Source organism: Emydura macquarii, unplaced genomic scaffold, assembly GCF_026122565.2.
Source record: "Emydura macquarii macquarii isolate MOO-44397 ecotype Brisbane River unplaced genomic scaffold, CSIRO-AGI_Emac_v2 contig_2988, whole genome shotgun sequence".
NCBI lineage: Eukaryota > Metazoa > Chordata > Testudines > Chelidae > Emydura > Emydura macquarii.
Genome location: NW_027133125.1, coordinates 4,485,988 through 4,498,352, shown reverse-complemented (window position 1 = coordinate 4,498,352; position 12,365 = coordinate 4,485,988). Strand labels below are relative to the sequence as shown.

Sequence of the window (12,365 nt, the reverse complement as noted above, 5' to 3'; positions counted from 1 at the left end):
GCACCGAGGCTAAGTGACCTACCCAAGGTCATGCAAGGTGGCTGTGGCGGAGCAGGGGACCGACTCCCAGTCTCCAGGGTGCCAGGCCAACGTTCTACCCACCAAGAGTCTTTCAGAACCAAGCTCAGACACCGGCGAAGCGTCAGCCTCCCCTACCGTACGTCTCCCGGCTTCTTGGAGACTGAATCTTCCAAGGAGAGGGGGCGTGGGGCTGTGCCCAGGACTCCCGGCTTAGGCCTGGCCGGGGAGGCGGGTGTGTCGGCACCCAGCTCCAATCAGCCAAGATGCCCACGTTCCGGCATGGGGGGGGCTGGTCGCTCGCCAGCCCCCAGGGCAGTGGGTCGCTCGGGGAAGGGATGTGCGGCCCGGTCTTGGAGCTGCTATGGGAGGAGTCCGCCTGGCTGGGTTGCTCGCTGGCTTCCTGCCGCTGCTCTCTGCAGGTGCCCGCCCTCTGGTCCCGGGCCCTTGTCCTCAGCCCGTCCTCCCGCGGGGGGCTGAGTGGAGCAGCGCGAGTGGGTTCCCGGGGTGGCGTTCCACGGGCACGGCCGACACCGGGCAGGGCCCCGAGATCCTGTGGGGTGGAGAGGAAAACAGAGACAAGCCCCCGTCCTCGCCCCACGCCGGGCTCTGACCTGGCTGGCCGCGTCCAGATGCCGGCACCGCACCACGCAGCCTGGCAGAGGGGGAAGCTGGCCCAGGCTCCGGGGCAGGCCCACGCGTGCAGAAAGCCGGCGGTTAGGCCACCATCCCGCAGGGTGACCTGTGACACTCCGGCCTAGGACAGAGCCCCCACCCCGACATCCGGGGCGACCGCAGGGTCCGTTGGAGACCCCCCACGTCCCCGGCAAACGTTGCAGCAGGTTCCTCTGTCGTGGCTGAGAAGGTAGCAACCCCGTTGGTCTCCACAACACGGGCCGGCAGCTGGCCAGGGGCTGTGTGTGGGGAGGAATGCAGGAATGTGCGTCCTTGCGCTGCTGAGCGGGTCCAGCTGGTGCCGCACGGCCCTGGGCGGCAGCGGGGCAGTCGCACCCTCCGTGCACGGTAGGTCATGTTTACTCAGGAGGTGTGTGTGTGTGGGGGGGGGGGGCTCCTGTTTATTTTCGGCCCTGCAACAATATTCAGCATCTGTCTGAGCTCCGTCCGGGGTCAGCTCGGTCCCGGAGAGTAGCCGGACCGTGTCCCTGCACCGTAGAGCGGCGCCAGCTGCCCCCCTCATGCCCAGTGCGTCTCGGGTGGCGGTGGCCCCACGGGGTGGAAGCAGTGCAGGCTCAAGCCCTTCTCAGATCCCCCTGGGGGTTCTTCCCTGCCCCTGCCAGCCCCCCTGCAGCGGTGTTTGGCCCCCCCAAATCCTGCGGGGGGGGGGGAGGCAGCAGCAGAGGTCTGCACTGGCTGGGAACAGGATGCAGGCTGATGTCTCACTGTCTGGGGCGACGCGATGGTTCCTCCCACACGGTCTGGGCTTTGCTGCAGGGATGGTTTGGGGATGTGTCACCCGGCCGGGAGGAGAACTCTGCAACACCTGCCCTGTGGCCGCCTCTCCTACCCCCGGGGAGCCCCCGGCAGTCCCCTGCTTCTGTGAGCCTCCAAGCCGTGGGGCAGTACCACAGCCCTCTGCAGAGGTTTGCCACCCCTCACGTGACCCCGTGGGCTGCCCCATTACCCAAGCCATGTGGGGGCGGCATACGGTCCTGGACTCGTGTGAAGAGTGGGGCTGCGAGCCTGGGTTTTATTGCTGACGCCCTGCGACGCTCACTGAGCGCCCGGTGCCTCAGTTTCCCCAGCTGCGGCTGCAGGATGCTGCTCCTCCTAGCTCTCCTCTGGGTGAAAAAGTGCAAAGTGTCAGCTGAGAGCTGGGCCATGAGCCAGTGGGCAGCCAGGTGCCCGGGGAGAATCCTGAGCGCAGCCAAGAGTTTAGTAACTGCCACGTCATTCCCTCGGCTCTGCTGGCTTCCCCGCCGGCTGCTCTTGGGAATGCACACGGCTCTGCACCGCGCCACGCACCGCGACACACCCACGCTGGCCAGCCCTTTGGGGAGCAGGTTGGTCGCCGACGCCGTCACAGCCGGGCTGTCTGCGTCTCGAGCCGGGGGTGCTGGCTTGAAGGGGCTTTTTCCGCTTGGTTCCAGGTTTGCCGGGCGCTCTGGTCGGGACCTCGGCGAATGTGCTAGCCTGGTCTGTTCCGTCCAGGGTCCTGCGCCGGGGCTGAGCGCCTCCCGGCCGGGCGTTCACGCCACGCGACTCACATCTATTCACACGTGGCTCGTTCCCGCGACTCGAGGCCAGGCGCAATCCCAGCTGCCCCTTGCCGCACCCGGGGCTGTCCGTGGGTTTCCATTCCCCTGCAAGGAGAGGCCCTTCTTCTGCCGCTTCTTGGCCCGTGGGCAGGCCTGCCGCAGATCCTTCACTGCCTGGCAGTTTCAAAGGGGGGCCTCCATGCCACACGCTGAGTTGTCTAAGCCTGTGGGACCAGAGCAGCGCTGGGCCCTTTACGGTTGGAAGGCCTGGTGGCAATCCCGGAAATCCTAGAAGTGTCGGATTGGAAGGGAGCTCCAGAGGTCTCCTAGTCCAGTCCCCTGCACTCAAGGCAGGACTAAATCTTATCCAGACCCTCCCTGAGCGGCATCTGTCCAGCCTGCTCTTCAAAATCTCCAGAGACGGAGCTTCCACAGCCTCCCCAGGCAATTTATTCCAGTGCTTATCTACCCTGACAGCCAGGAAGCTTTTCCTAATGTCCAACCTAAACCGCCCGGGCTGCAATTTCAGCCCATTGCTTCTCGTCTCATCCTCCGAGGTTAATGAGAGCAATTTTTCCCCCTCCACCTTGTAACAACTTTTGGTGCCCTTAAAACGGTTCTCACGTCCCCCTTCCGCCGCCTGTCCTCCAGACTAAACACACCCACTCTCTTCACTCTTCCCTCCGAGCTCGTGTTTTCGAGACCTTTGATCACTTTTGTTGCTCTGCTCTGGACTCTCCAATTTGTCCACATCTTTCCTGAACCGTGCCGCCCGGCCCTGGCCTCTGTGCTCCAGCTGAGGCCGTATCAGGGTGGAGCAGCGTGGCAGAATGACTCCTCGGGTCTGGCTTGCGACACTCCTGCTGATGCAGCCCAGAATCGGGTTTGCTTTTTTTTTTTTGCAACAGCGCGACACTGTTGACTCAGATTTAGCTTGTGATCCACGATGACCCCAGCTCCCTCCTTGCTAGTCATTGCCCATTGTGTACGTGTGCAACTGAGTGTTCCTTCCCAAGCGGTGTCATTTAAATCTTTGCAGCAGAACAAAACCCCCGCCGCGCCAAAAATCCCACCGCTACTCAGGACGGACTGATCCAGTGTGTGACCTCCTCATGCTGGAGATCTCACAGGAAGGTGGACTCTGCATTCGGAAGGCACCTGACGGCGCAACGCTGTGCTCTGGGCGGGGCAGGGGGAAGCCCTCTCCACCAAAGAGCCGGGAGCGCCTTGTATGGAGCCTGCGAATTGCTGGCTGTGCAGTAGCTGTTATTAATTGCGTGACTGTGTCCATGTTCTGTATGCAGAGAGAGCGTCAGATCTAGCGCCACGGCGAAAATATCTTGGCTTGAGCATTCAGTGCTAAGGAGATTTTTCTTCCCCCTCCCCTCGCAGCTGGATCTCAATTCAGGGACCGTCCCCGTCGTATCCTGGGATGTGGATTTCTAGGGTGAGCTCTTCTCTTGGATCTTGCTGGCGCTTGAGTCCTTATAACTAGCCAGCCCCCCGTGGCCCCCCACCCATCAGTAATGCCATGCTCTGGCTAGAAACAGCCCCGGAAATAGCCATCTTAAAGTTGGCGGCACTGCCCGTTGACCTTGGCTGGGCCCCGTTGGCTTCTCGTCCGCCGGCTTGTTCTTCCGGGTCGTACGAAGCCTTGCGATGAACCGAGGGCGTTGTCGGCTGCCTCCACCCGCCGGCGGCCAGGTTGTTCTCATGCTGGGTGTGGGGCAGCCATGCCATCAGAGGGGCCCCCAGGCTCGGAAGCCAGCCTTAGGACGCTAACCCCGGCCATGGTCCACGTGTTTCTGGGTCGCCCCAGCCACAAACGACCGTCCCCACTGGTCGCCTCTGAGTGTCTCGTTCTGGGAAGGGGAGGGTCAGGGGTGAGGCGTGGGGGCAGCCATCTCACGGCAAGCTCTCCGCGGTGCTCCTTGCCTGGCGAAGCTGCTCAGGACATCGGCCTTCAGCGGGATTGACGGCCCATAGCCGTGACGAGAGAGTCGTTCCAGAAAACGGGGCCCCGCCTCGTCCGTGACGCCTGGAGGAGCCAGGTGCACAGTTTGGGAAGGGGGCAGTCCCTGTCCCTGTTGATGGATAGTGAAGATCACAGCTTTGATGGACGCCCGGGGGATGAGATGTACTGGGAGATGCAGGGGTAGGAGGGGATCGAGACATTGCCCTAAAAATGTAACTAAATGCCCCTCCTCGGGCCGTCCTGGAGACAGTGGGTGGTGGAGAGGGATTTGAACGAAGAGAGGGCGATGCAAGACATGGAGGTAAAATGCGCAGGTCATAGCGGAGGTGTCAATCCATGGCGTGGAACCCACTGGGTGAAACAGCTGTTGTCCTGCGACCCCCTCCTCCCCCAGTCTTGCAGGTGGAGAATCAGCCTCCATGCAGGGAAGACAATATTTGGGAGTGGACCTGGGTCATAACACAGCAATCTCTCTCTCGTTCGTGAATCTGGAACCTTGCGTGTATCAAATCCCGCTGGCTGGGCCCGGGCGGCGGAAGTCGCTGGCTGGCCCGGCTGTTTATCCGCAGGGTGCTTGGCTTTTCCAGTGCCCGGCGTTTCCCAGGATTTTCTGGGCCTTTGGGAGCTGCAGAAGTTCGCTGCGAGTTCCCAAGCGGATGCTTCTGGCGAGGCGCAGCCAGCAGTTGCTGGAATCTCTGGAATCTCGTCAGGCCCAGAGACGGACACGCAGCGTGACTTCATGCATAACTGCCGGAGGTCAGGCCACTTGGACCCCTAGAGACCTGAGAGAGAATGTGTGACTCACTTATCACACCGAGGCTCCCAGAGACCTCGGCCGGCCTCCCTCCAGCGCTGCCGTGCAGCCGCCTCTGGGGTGGAACGCCGCAGCTGGTGCGCAACGCCCGGGGAAGAAGCAGGCTGCTGCATCGCGCTGGGAATGCTGGGCGGGATGTAAGGGAGGCCGCGTTAGCCACGTTGGAATTTGGCCGGACTCCAGGTGTTGACAGCCTTTCTCCAGGGGAAAAAGCGTCTGCAATGGTAACGGGGCAGCCGGACCTTGGCTGACCGCCTCATCCGAAAGGCGCCTCCGCTGAGTCCTGGCTCAGTGAGGAAGAGCGCCCCCGCTTGGGTCCGTCTCCTGTAGCGCCCTGGGGCTTTTTTCCGCCCATGGAGGGGGGGGGGGGGTCTCATCCGAGAGCTGACCCCGGGCCAATGTGTGAGACGCACCCCAGGCCGTCCCCACCCGCTCAGACCGGCACAGACGTGACCTAGGCCTGGGCCCTGCCCGTCTGGCCTTGCGAGCGTTTTGCTGCCGCCGCGCTGGCGCTCATGTGAAATGTCTCGCAAAGCTCCCGGGGACCGAGGTTCTCTCCTGGAGATGGCCCAGCCGGCTCCCCCTCCATCGGTCTGGTTCTGCTCCTTGCCGCAGCCCCCCCGGAGCAGGTTTGTGGCCAGGGCTCGCGTGGCTAGCTGGAAGGACACCAGAAAACACCCCCATCCTGCAATTCTCCCCCCCCCGGCCTTCCCCCGCTAGGGCTTCCATTAAAGTCAATGGCAAAACTCCGACGTTTGCAGGATCCGGCCCTGATATCCCTGTGCAGCTCTCTCCTGCCCTGCTCCGCTCCCTCATTGCATCCAGGCCAGCCTGGGGCATTGTCCTGTCCCACCGCCGGCTCCCCCAGCTCCACCCTTTCCTCCTTCCCCTCCCCTCTTGAGACCCGCTGCTTCCCCAGCTTGGCCAGGTTCTCGTGGAGAGCCGAAGGGGCAGAGGGGGTCAGCTCGGGGGCAGTGAGTTAATTAAACGGCGGTGGTGCCAATGCCTGCCAGGGTCCGTGTTCTGTTTGTATTGGCTGAGCTCCTGGGGTCAAGGGCTGGGTCTCTGTGCGTGTCTGGGCCGGGCCTGGCGCAGGAGAGGTGCCAGCAGCGCACGAATCCATCGCAAGGAAAAGTCCAGGACGTTGTCCGGATGGACCACCCGTGGGAGGGGCCCTGTGAGTTTGGGGGCACGTGGCCGGGGTGTGCTGCGGAGGGCTGAGCTGTCCCCGGGGTGGGGTGGCAGATGGCCAGACGCTGATCCTAACGAAGCGAGGGTGAGGGGACGACTTGATTACAGTTTATACGTATCTGCTTGGGGAGCAAATGTTTCCCGGGGGGCTCTTCGCCGGGAAAGGTCTGACGCAGGGTTTCAGCCTGTGGTCCGCGGACCCCTGGGGGTCTGCAGCTGATGCTTAAGATTTCCAAAGGGGTCTGCACCGTCATTTGACATTTTGTAGGGCTCTGCAAATGAAAACACCTGTTGCTCTAGCAAGATCCCGTGGCTGGGAGCTGGAACTGGAGAAATTCAGCTGGGAAAGGAGGCGTAAATTGGTAACCGTGAGAGTAATTCACCATTGGCCCAGCTGACCCTGGGCCGGGGTGGAGCCCCCATCTCTGGTACCCCCCATTTTGTCTGTGCCTGCCCTCCGGTTCAGCTGGTCTGCAGGGCAGGGTCTGATCTGTCTGGGGCTGTGTCCTGTGGTGCGTGTCTGCATGATGCAGGTAGTACAACGCCAGGCTTTATCCTTGGGCTCCCTATGTTACTGCAACATAAATACTCCCTGGCATACACGGCTTGGGGGGGTCTGGCCCGGGACCTCGCTCCACCGGGGGCAGTGGAAGGGAGCCGGGGGCGGGGAAGAGAAACGTCCTTTCCTGAGGCTGCTCGTAAGCTGGGAAATCTGTGTGGCTTCCCGGCTGTGGTGAGCTGAGCCGAATCTTCCCGTAGGATGCAGCTGGGGACGGGAGGCAGAGTAGGAAGCAGGTGAAAAATGTTGAGCCAGGGTTTGGCCCAGCTTCCAGGCCTTTTTTCACTGTGCCCAGGGCAGCGCCGGGGCCGTCGGGAGTTGCAGTGGGGGTTTCTCCTCTGACTTGTCTTCAGTCCAACCCTTCGCCCCCGTCAGCAGCAGGGCCATGTCCTTCACCGCCGGGCAGAAGGGCAGTGGTTTGCCCCATCCTAGCGACAACTGGGCCTGTCTCTGCGACTTTCTGGCGGCACGTGGGAGCTCGCCCGTGCCCGTGTGCCAGGCTGGTACCCCGAGGAAGTTCCCGGCGCCTGCTCACGCCATCCTGGCTCCAGGCAATCGCCGGGCGCCTGCGGGTGCCGCTCTGCGGGATTTCCCCACGGTCTCAACCCCGCCTCTGCGTGTGGGGCCGGAGATGCAGAGTCTCTTGTCTCCAGGCGAAAGGACGATGATCCAGCCGTCCTTGGGACGCCTGATCAGCTGGAAGGCGGGGGTCCTGCTCCTGTGTGACGCCCTTCCGCCGAGCGGCCCTGATCCAGCGGGGAGAATAAGATTCCCGCTGGCTTTCGGCGGGCTCTGTGTCCAACCCCTAACCGCCAGCAGCCGGCTGTGCGTGTGCGCTCTCCTGCCCGCAGTCCAGCCACGCGGGAGCCAACTGCAGCGGTGTCGGGAGCCTTCGCCAGCTCCTCCGTCTGCCGCGGGGGCTTGGAGACGAGACGGGAGAGCTGTTCCCTCTGGAGCACCCCCGGTCCCTGTCCCCTCCACACCGCCCCGGGCTGTTTGGTGCTGTTTTAGCGGACAGTGCCTCAGGCTAGCTCCGAGCCCACACCAGATCTTGGGTCCTAACCCCCCCCTCGTCCAGCGGTTCCCAAGGGGCAGGGATGTGTCAAGGCAGGCATGAGCTGGGCGGGTTTCTTCGAAGAGCTCTGGCTGTCAGCCCCTGGTGGCTGGGGGTTAGGGCTGGGCACAGCCGGGAGGCAGGGATAAAGGGGACAGCCGGAACCCCACTACCCGGGCTTGGGGTCTCCTCCCCCCCCCAGATCCCGCAGCGGGAGGTGGCTGGGCTCTGGTTGTCGGCCCCGGGGTGCCAGCAGCAGTGCAGAAGGGAGGGTGGCAAAGGGGCACTGGGTCTGCTGTGAAAAGTGTTACTGACGAAGATCACTTTGCACGCGGCCACCCTTCCTTCTGCCCTGCCACTGGCGCGTCACGCGGCCTTCAGAACCGGGGGTCGGTATATGTGCAGGGGGGTTGTAAACCATTACAGACACAGAGAAGGCGGGGCCAATCAAAGACGTTTGAGAGCTGCTGCCTTTTAACGTCCTTTTTGAGACGTCCTTAACGTCCTTAACGTTTGAGAGCTGCTGCCTTTTAACGTCCTTTTTGAGACGTCCTTAACGTCCTTAACGTTTGAGAGCTGCTGCCTTTTAACGTCCTTTAACGCAGTGTTTCTCAACCAGGGGTCCTCATAGACCTGCAGGTACACAAGCAGTCTGCCAGGACGTACAGCAACTCATCCAGATCTTTGCAGGCTGCATGAAAAGGGGAACTAGACCAGACCAGCTGGGGCTCAGTATCGGGATGGGGACCTGTCGAGCCAGCCCTGGCCAAGGGGCCCAACTTTGGCCGGTGCGAGGGCCAAGCTGTGGAGCTACGCCGAGCCCTTCCGGGTGCCGCAGGCCGGTGCGCTGGCGATGCAGCAGGCAGCCCAGGCTCGGCATTGAACCTGGCGGTGCTGCGGGGGATGGAAGCAGGGTCCGGAGCTCCCGCAGCTGTTAGCCATCCCGGTGTTTTCCCAGGAGAAAGGGCTGTTCTCATGAACTCTGGTTCCCAAAGAATGGCCGAGAGAGGTCTGGAGTAATGGAGGGGAAGCCGGTGCATTGCGCTCCAGATTTGCTCCCTGCAGATGCGGCCGTCTGCCTGTGGGGCAGACTTGGGGTCTGTTGCATAAAATAAACCCTCTCCTCCTGTCCTGCCCATGAGGATGGGAAATCCCTGGGGACATCGTGCTCTTGGGAGGGACCCGGCCATTCTGCAGTGGTTCAGGGAAGCAATTGGGTTTTGAGAAGGCGTTTCCAAACGGAGCTGAGTTGTAGGAGTTTGTCTGGCTAGTGGAGGGGGGGGAGATGCAGGGCTGGGTTACCCAGTCTCTGGTCCCAAGCCAAAATGCACATAGTTATTGAAGGGCTAATTTTCAGACGTGCTGAGTCGCGACGTGCCTCCCCCCACCTTCGGCGGAAATCGGCGGCGGCCCCTCTGCCAAATCAGCCCCGACGTTCCTTTCAATCATTGATGAAGTGCCCATCACCCGACGTCGCTTGTGCTCAGTGCATTTAAAAAAAAAAAAAGGAAATCAATATGTGAGTAATGGACTTGGCCCAGGCACAGTCTCCACCCTCTGTCCCGCCGACCCAGATCTGCACGGAGAAGGAGATTGAAGCACAGAGGTGAAATGGCCATGAGGGAAGTGGTCCTACGAGAGAAGCCTTCGGAGCGGCGCGTGGCGCTGGCGAGCGGACTCCACCCAGCGGCTCGCCAGCCTTGCAGGACCTAACTTGAGGGCTTCCTTGCCCAGAAGATCTTGCACGGGTAGGTTCCCTCGCTCTGGTATTTATCTGGGGATAGGCCTTGAACGTGATCACCTGTGACTCAGAGCAGAGCTGGCCTGGAAGTGCCTCCATGTGGCCTCGGCGGCCAAGCCGGAGATAACACAAGCCTGCAGGGAGAGGCAGAGGAACAGAAGCAAACCCTTTCATGCTCGTTTAACGTCACTTTCTTCCTATCCCCTCCCGTAGATAGAGATATATTTTAAAAAAAAACCCATTTCGGCTAGTTCTGCTCTCAGAGGAAGCTGTCGGATCTGCCCCTCGCTTACAAAACCACAACTGGAACCAGATGTGCAATAAAGCACAACGCGGGGCGGGAGGGAAGGCTGGGAAAGCTTGACTCATCAATGGCTGGTTGTTTTCGGGGAGGCCGGCTGGGGCGGGGAGCGGAGCTGGGTTTGGGGACAAAGCCCGGGTGGAGGGTGGCGCCTCTTTCCTCATGGAACGGAAAGGGAGCCAGCGGCAAAAAAGGAATGAACCTTCCTGGCGGGGAGCGATGGTTCTCCTCCAAGGGAAAGCGCCTGGGAGGGAGTTCCGCCATCCCCATTTGGGGAAACTGTGGCACAGAGCGGCTGCGTGACCTACCCCAGGTCACATATGGAGTGTGGCAGAGCAGGGCCGGGCTCTAGCCACTGGGCCACCCTGGCTGGGTTCAGGTCGGGCTTAGCTGGCACGCTGGGCTGGAAGCCGAGCTCACTAGTTATTGGTGCAGGGATGGGGTGAATGGCAGTTCGCTGTCTCTGGAAGCTGTGCCGTTGGCAGCAGGAGGGCCCGGGCATGTCGCTGCGGGGGGATGCTGTGATTGGCACAGGAGCCTGCGGAAATCTGCACCGCCCTGTCTGGGGGGGTGGGGGGGAGAGGTGCTGAGGAGGGAACGTGCTCGGGGCATAGTGCATTATGGGCTAGGGAGCCGTGGAGCCAGGCCTCTGAGAACACGCCCCGCTTTCGAGGGTCCTAGGTCTCCAAGAGGGAGGGTGGCCCAATGGTCAGGGCACTGGAGAGCCCCGAGTTCATGTTCTTGCTCTGGCACAGATGCTCTGTGACCTTGGGTAGGTCCCTTATTCTCTCGGTGCCTCAGTGTCCCTCTGTGCCTCAGTTTCCCCCTGGCCGACGGCCCTGCTCTGCCACACGGGGCGGGCAGTGAGAGTCAATACATTGAAGAGTGACATGCTTAGATACTGCAGCGAGCGGGGGGAACGGGACACCCAAGCAGCCGGGGGGACAGACGGCCATCCGAGGCTTTGCTTTGGCTACGGCAGGCAGCCGGGGTTGGCTAACGCCCAGCCAGCTGAGCTCTGCTCCCCTGCATCTACCAGAGGGGCACTGGCGGGACGTAGCTAGACCAGATTCCTTATGGGAGCGAATCCCCCCCTTTTCTGACGCCCTCCCCGTCTCCCGCCTCCATCCCACCGCCCTCTCGTGCTTGCGTCCGCAGTCGACAAACCAGGAATCCCCGTTTCCTCATCCCCCCATCAGCGCCCAGCCAAGGAGGTAAACGCACGCCCCCCCCGGATCTGCAGCGAGGCCGGGCAGTCAGGGCGCTGGCCCGTGGTCAGCGCCTCCCGCGGAGGTCGCCGGGCCGGGTCCGGAGCGGGAACGCTGGTTACGGAAGCACTGCCAGAACCCAGGTTGGCGTGGGAGGCGTCCCATCCGGCCAGCACCCAGGCCCAGCGCGGCTTCGCTTGGGATCTGCTTCTGAGCGGAGAACGCAAACCACGAGGAGGAGAAAGGGGCCACGCGACGAGCGGGTGGGCCCGTCATTGGTCCTGCACCGGCCCGTCTTTGGGTGCATCGGCTCGGACCAGATCCCGCTGCCTTTCTTACAGGCCATTTAAACTCAGGCCACGCCACCAGCCACGGGCAGGGATCCCCCCAGAACTACCCCTTCCCTCTTCGCGCCAGCCCCAGCTGTCGATCACACCTAGCTGCCAGGGCGCGTGGCTGCCGTCTCACCGTGTGGGTTTCGGGGTGCGGTGCGCCGGCTTCTGTTCTCCCCCGGGAGGGTGACAGGAGGACCTGGGCTTTTGCGTTCTCCCCGGGGCAGGGCCCGTCGGTTTGGGCCGTGTGTATCAGCGCCTAGCGCGTTGGGGCCCTGCTCCGTGGGACGGCACCGATTCAGTAACAACGAAGAGAAGGCGGAGCAGGAAAATAAACCCCGCTTGCCGCTCGCGGGGCTGCTGCGGTGGGAAGCCAGGCAGTTGTACTGCAAGGTGGGTGTTGACGGGACGGGAAGTCAAGCCCAGGTGTGCACGGTGGTGGGGGTGGGTCAGGGCGCCGGCTGGAAGGATCCCACTGTCTCTGGCCCCTGGCCTGAGCCAAGGATGGACTGACGGGCTGGCAGGAGGGAGATGCCCTCCGGGCAGCTTATTCCATCCTTGGCCACCGGTGGGTTGTATTTGCCCCTCTGTCTGAAGCAGCTGGCACTGCCCGCTGCTGGACACAGGATCCCAGCTCGTCTGTGTTCTGCTCCGGGCTGGCGATCCCTGACGGGGGAGGGAAAGTCTGCCTCAAGGGCCCCCCCCACAACTTCCCTGTGCCGGACACCCCTGTCCTGTGCGCGTGCACGGCCCAGGACGTTCCCCTGGCTGATCTCCAAGCTCGCCAGAAACAGACAAAGCGGGCCGAGGGCTGTGCGACGCCGGGCCTTTTCCAGGTAACTTTCCTCCCCCCTACGCCCCCCCCTCCGGCGCGGCAGATCTGCCCCAACGCTCCCGCCGCGGGGCTGGCGATAAGGCTCAGACAGGCGGCCTCTCCGTCTGTTTGCATGGGAGCC

General features: G+C 62.5%; 1 protein-coding gene across 3 annotated transcripts in view; it reads left to right on the top strand.

Moving 5' to 3' along the window:
• Positions 1 to 12,365, top strand: part of TNS1 (tensin 1) — a 236,554-nt gene that overhangs the window by 49,564 nt on the left and 174,625 nt on the right. The window lies entirely within an intron of this gene.